Source organism: Castor canadensis, chromosome 9, assembly GCF_047511655.1.
Source record: "Castor canadensis chromosome 9, mCasCan1.hap1v2, whole genome shotgun sequence".
Taxonomy (NCBI): domain Eukaryota; kingdom Metazoa; phylum Chordata; class Mammalia; order Rodentia; family Castoridae; genus Castor; species Castor canadensis.
The window spans coordinates 118,577,597-118,584,633 of NC_133394.1; the positions used below are offsets into that span (position 1 = coordinate 118,577,597).

Consider the following 7,037-nt stretch of genomic DNA (forward strand, 5'->3'; position numbering starts at 1 on the left):
AATAAAAGAAAGGAAAAAATAAATTTTAAAAAAAGATTTTTTTTCTGTGTCTAGAAAATAAAACAATAGATGGGAAAGTCTATTTTTAAAATAAAACAACAGGCAAATGAGCAAACCTGTTTCATTCTTATCCTTAATCAATATTTTAATTGTGCTTTTGTTTGTTTTACCTTTTTAACTTTACTTGCAATTATCAAAGCAAGCTGAGTAAGTTAGAAAATTCAGAATTCCTTGTCTATTTGTGTTTAGCATGACTCTGACTCCAGTTAAACTGAGCACATTCTTTTTTTATTTCCTAAACATTGGCCACTATCCCCCTCTTAGGGCACTTGCACACAACCTACCCTCTGCCTACTGCCTACTCAAGCAAGGCTGGCTCCTCAGCGTCTGAGATCTCAGACCTCATTACCTTATTATGGACTTTTCTGAAAAATACACCTCAGGTAGATTCTTCTTTCCTTCTCTCTTATGGACTTTACTATGCTTCTTTATAAAACTAGTCACAAGAAATTTTTATTAATTTTTTCCCTAAACTGTACAATCCATCAAGGTAAAAAAAATACATTAATTTTGCTTTGTTCTAAATGATCACTTAATGGCCACAGGTAAGTTTAGAACAAACACTTAGTAAATGTTTTTAATAGCTATGTTGATTTTTTTCATTTAGAAAAAAAGGAAAATACTATATTTTAACTCCTCACCATTTATTTATAAAGGGAGATTTCATTACAATAATGTTTAGTGTGTGTCTCCAATAATTTACCAATCCTTTACCACACATCCATATTTGATGTGAAAGTATCAGTTATGGTTTTTAAATAATGGATATTTCACTCAGAATTTTTATTTGAAAATTCTCTTTAATTAGAACTTCAACAATTTTTGAAATGCAGATATTGAATAATGATAATTTCTAAAATGTTCTTCTCTGAAATTGTTCCTAGAAACAGTTTAGAAACAACGAAAAAAACCCCAGTCATTATTTATATTTTGGCTGCTGATATCATAGCTTAAAGTAGTCATCTAATTTTTTTACCCTGTGACTTTTGGATTATTTCTGAAGTAAAAATTTGGCATAAAATAAATAATTTATTTACTTAATCAATAATCTTTTATTCAATAAATTTGTGCAGAAAATGCATAAAAATGTACTACTAGGACTAAAACATTGTTTCAAAATATAAATTCCTTGATAATAAAGTATATAAACTATAATAAAATAGATTTTGCACCCATTTGAAAATGATGTTTGCTAAACTAGGCTTCTTCTCTTTTCCCAAGGTTTTTGGAAATCTGCCAGCTTTAGTATGAAATATCCTGAAAATGAACCATCCACCCTGCCACTGCCAGCATCTTAATTCAATCCTCCATCATGTATTGCCTAGAAAATTTAAGTAGCCTCTGAGCTAATCAGAATGGATATATATTAAATCTGAGGGTTAAGCATTATAACAGGTCTGTATTCTTCAAAATGCCAAGGCCACTATATTAGTCTGCTTGCTCTGCCATCACAAAATGCCATCGACTGTGTGGCTTAAATCATAGAAATTTATTTTCCTTATCATTCTGGAGGTTAGAACTTCATGATCAAGGTCTACCAGAGCTACCTTCTGGAAGAGCTCTCTTCTTGGTTGATACATTATCAGCTTTGTATTTGGTCTTCACGTGGTTTTTTCTATGTGTGACTCAGAGAAAAGGAGTGCTCTGGTATCTCTTCTTCTAAGGGTGTCAATCCTTTGGGCAAGACCCTGTCCTTATGACCTCATTTACCTTAATTAATCCCTTAAAGGCCCCATCTCCAAATACAACCAAACTGGGGAAAAGAGTTTCAATATTTAAATGTGGATGACATGTGACAAAAACCTCAGTTCATAGAGGTCACAAAGGACAAAAAGAAAAAGAGAAAGAAAGAAATTTAAAAAAAAAAAGACTCAAGTGGTAAGAGTACTTGCTTAGCAAGCATGAGGGCCTGAGTTCAAACACCAGCACTGCCAAAAAAAAAAAAAGAAAAAAGACTGAAGAAATGTTCCATATTAAAATAGACTAAAGGGACACAACAAACTGGACATGTGATCCTACATGGGATATTACTGAAAAGTTGGCAAAACTTAAGTCCTAAAGATTAAATGTTAGTTCTTGGCTGGGTATAGTGGCTGACACTTATAATCCTAGCTACTCAGAAGGCAGAGATGGAGAAGAGGAAAATGTTATCCAGACCCATCTCAAGAAAATGGCATGGTGGGAAGCACCTGTGATCCCAGTTATATAACAGGCATAGGTAGGAAAATTGTGGTCTAAGTCCAGCTCAGGCAAAAATAAATAAAGCAAATGAGGACTGGGGATTTCTCTCAAGTGGTAGAGTGCCTGTCTAGCAAGTGTGAAGCCCTGAGTTCCAGCCCCAGTACTGCCAAAAATAAATAAATATATATTATATATATATGTCCACATATATAATACATACTATAGTATAATATATACTATATGCCAAAATAAAGAAGGAAAAATACATATATACATATATCTATAAAAAGAAACAAATGAAGTATATGTAAATATATGTATAAACACACATATAAAATTTTTTTCAAATGAAAAATGCTTTTAAAAAGTATGTTAGGCAGAATGGGACCTGCCTGGAACTGAGGGGGGGAGAGGGGGAAGGGTGGGAGAGGAGAGCAGGGTGGAGAATGTATGCACATGTGAATAAATGAACAAAAAAATAAAAAATAAATAAAATAAAATAAAAATAAATTAAAAAATAAAATAAAAAGTATCTTAGCCATAGCTATTCATGCCCTTTAAAAAAGTCCCAGGAGGCAGGGGGCAGAAATGACCTAAGCCTTGTATGCACATATGAATAATAAAAGACAAAAAAAAAGTCCCAGGATACAGAATATAACATATATATACATATATATATATAAAACATGTCATATAAAATACAGAAAACCTCTCCTTATTCTGTGCCAAATGCTGTACTAAGCAGTGTTTATGTATTGACTTTATATATACACACACACACATATGGACAGAGAAGAAGAGTTAGAGCAAAAGAAATAAAATGTCAACATTTGGGAAATCTGGATGAAGGTAAGTGAAATACTTTATAGAATTTTTGCAACTTTTCTCTAATTCTTAAATTACAGTCCTTGGTCTCTGAGTCTACTAATTCAACCAAACACAGATCAAAAACATTCAGAAAAAAAAATTTCCTCCCTAGTAAACATCCGCAGATTTTTTATCCTTGTTATTATTCCCTAAGCAATACAGAATAACAACCACTACATTGCATTGAGTCTTGTAAGTAATCTAAAGAAAGTTTCAAGTATACAGGAGAATGTGCATAGGTTAAATAAACATACTACGTAATTTTATATAAAAGACATGAGCATGTTCTCATTTTGATATAGAGAGACATTCTGGAACCAATCCCCAAAGGATCTCAAGTGCCAACTATATTTCAAACTACAAGGCTTGTAGAAAAGATAATTATAACTCCATAAGCTTACCAAGTCAAAGTAACCTGCTTGATTTTTCACAGCAAAGTATTAAATTGCTACTAATAAATGAAGCGTTTGCCATCTGGGTTGGTGAATTCAAATAATGAGCACCTTGGTTTAGAGCACTTTTGTATTTGGAACATACCTCACGTGGCACACACCTCTTCATTCAAAATCTTTTATCCTGTGCTTGCTTTGTCAGCACATATATTAAAATTGAAACTATACAAAGAAGAGTAGCATGGACCCTGCACAAGGATGACACCCAAATTCATGAAGCATTCCAAAATAAATCTTTTATCCTTATGTTCAGTAAACAGAGGTCATTGGTAATATAACTACAAAATACAATATAATTTCCAAGAATGTGTTTAAATAGTAAAAAGGGATTCAAAATCAGGGAATAATTATACATCTTATTCCACTAGTTCTCAATGAGAGGTGAGTTTGCCTGTAGGGACATTTTTATTTGTGAGAATCCTGAGAGATGGAGGTGCTATCAGAATTCAGTGGGCACAGGCCAAGAATGCTATGAAACTCCCTCAAATGCAAAGGACAGACCTCCAACAAAGACTTTTCTGATCCAAAATTCCAGTAGTTGCTTACTCAAATATATCAAGAATCACTGACTGGTTTCTTTCAAATATGACTTTGTGGATTTGTGAAAGAATCTCATTTTTAATGCCTTGAAATTGCCACAATTCACTTTTTCTATTGAATACTCACAGAAAGAAATTCCCCTATGTGCTTTGGGTGTCTTTTTTTTTTTTTGGTCTGAACTATAGATTTGGATTAATCTTTACTTATAAATTGAAGCACTTCATAAGTCATTTGTACTGCTAACTAATTCCTGAATTAGTCCGTTGTTAAGTATAATTCACATTTTCGTCATGATTCAAAACTCTAGAGAACAATGACCATGATGTTTGTTTTGCTTTATGGAAAATAGTGTCATATACAGATAAAATATTTTAAAAATAAAATGTTTAAGTGAATATTGTCTGTCTTCACCCTTTCTCCCTCTACCCCCATATTTGGTCTCCTTAGAGTGCTCTTGGCCATCCATCTCTGCTGCTCAAAATTGCACCCATTATTCAATTCAATCACAAATGCCACCTCTTTCAAAAAGCACCTGGGATTATTCCAATATGAATTAATATGTCCCTTATCAATGTACCAAAAACACAAATATGCAAAGCTTTATTACAGCACATTGCATAAAATAATTATTTCAAATATTTCCTTTTCCCTCCAATTATGTTTATTTTAAAAAGTGTCACTAAATTGTCTGTTCTGTATAGTACCCACCATAGTGTCTGACATGGTGCATGCCTCTTGAATACTTTATGACTTTTTTTGGTTACTTATAACATTAGTGGTATTCAAAGCAGGGTGACAATAAATAACTACACATTTAAGTAGCTTTTAAGGAGCAGTAGGAAAACAATGAGCATGTCAACAAAAGTGAGAAAGGGATATAGAAGCAATAGAAATTGCCAAGGAATAATTTTCAACCTCAGTGGAAATTTATGCCAATTAAGCAATAAAAATAGAAAACCTCCCCATATTCTGTGCCAGGTGCTGTACTAAGCACTGTTTATATACATTCATTCAATCTTCACAACAACAATTGCAGTGCACATATACTGTCCTCTTTTTACCAGAGTGGGAACAGAGAAAGGCAGGTAATTTGCCAGTGTCTTGCAAGTAATAGTCTGATGTGCAAACACAGGCAGTTTGGCTTCTGAGCCCAAATACTTAGCCACCAAAGGTGCCATTTTGCCAAGCATCTTGACAAGCATCTACTTGGTTATAAAACTCAGAAAACACAAATGAATGTTTTTATATTATATAAAATTATTACATATTAAATACCAGGCAAAAGAGTCAAATTAATATAAAATACTCAAAATCCAAGAAACTTTGTTTTTATGTTTCATAGTAGAATAGAGATCAATTTTGGTTAGATTAATCTCACTTAGAATCTTTGTCACTCTAGCACATCTGATTGAGACTGTGACTGTACTCATCCGAGCACATTGAGAAAGTGTTATTAAAGAGAAAGATTTGTACAATTTGATCAGACAAGAAAGATTAATAAAATAGATCTTCCACATTCTCCTCATAGGGAAAGGCACCTAAAGAAACTTTTTTACATTATTTTAGCTAAATTGTGGATGTGTGGGACAATGTAAATATAAAACCATTTTTTCTTTCTTGTCAAAAGTCTAACTCTGTTACCAGGGCAGGCCACTCGTCCTTGACCTTGGATATTTCTAAACAAAATAAATTACCAACAACAAGCTAATACGAATGTGAAGAGCATTACAGAAAATAAGCACAGAGTTAAGACAGAAAAAATGGGTTCTCATCTGTAAACTGCCTTTCATATTCTCTGAGGCTTCAGCAAGTCATTTAACTTAGCAAGATCTCTCCTTTCTCACATATAAAGTGAGGTTATTGGTCCCTGTCAAATTTTCAAACTTTTAACCCAAACAGTCAAGTGACAATCTAGAAATCACAGAACAACCTGTACTCCTTTCATCTATTATCAAAGGTACATGAACAGGTAGCCAAGAAGCCTTCCTGACTCCTTGAGAAAATTTTTTTTTCAGGATTTCTGCTGAATACTCTGCTAGTTATTTTGCAAGGTTTTAATTCTTCTACAACCCTGTGAGATCTTGACCAAGCTGTTTAACCTCTCTGTGCCTTAATTTACTTCTGTAATATGAAGATGATGATTAAACTTCTTTATAAGGTTGCTGGGGGATTCGTTGTGTCAGTCAATGTAAACATTTAAAACATATGCTAAGTGTTCGATTACTGTTAGATGTTGCTTATATTAAACCCATTTCACAGATGAGAAAACTGAGAAATATAGATATTAATTAACATGTCCCAAGATTATACAGTTTGTAAATGTCAGAAATAAGATTTGAAACCAGATCTTACTGACTCCATAATCTGTATCTAAGCACTGCTTCATACTCTTTTCTAACATCTCAGTCTAGGTATTGAGGAAAAAAATGTTTGTTTTTAAATATTTATTGACAGAATATTGAGAGAAGACATATAAAAGATATAAATTACTATAATCGATAATACACTGAAAGAAAATAACAGACTCCTAAAGTCGTTATATAAATGGAAGGCTGAGAAATCATATTTCTGCAGTAAGTGTTGCAGGTATAGGATTTTCCTTGTTTCTAGTAGAGAAACATCCAGAGATTTGAAGAGGGAAGACTGCCATAAATCAAGACTGAATAATCGATCCAAACCATGAAAAACTGCCAACAAGCCCTAAAAGCATTTGTCTGCAAAACTTTAAGAAATGTGATTTCATAAATACTTTGCAGTATAATATATAAATTATACTGCTTTCTCTCAAAAACTAGTTTAAGTGCAATCTGGAAGAATTCCCTGTGCTTAGACTGATAGAAAATTCAGTAAATTAAGAAATTTGAGAGAAAAGACAATAATAATAAAGACATCGAAGGATTATAAAATACTGTAATTATCCATGCACACATGATAGCA

General features: G+C 32.8%; 1 non-coding gene across 1 annotated transcript; it reads left to right on the forward strand.

Moving 5' to 3' along the window:
- The first annotated feature begins 3,686 nt into the window (after positions 1-3,686).
- LOC141411131 (U6 spliceosomal RNA) lies at positions 3,687-3,793 on the forward strand. Its single transcript, XR_012435972.1, has one exon. It is a non-coding gene; the product is annotated as a U6 spliceosomal RNA (small nuclear RNA).
- Positions 3,794-7,037: the final 3,244 nt, after the last annotated feature.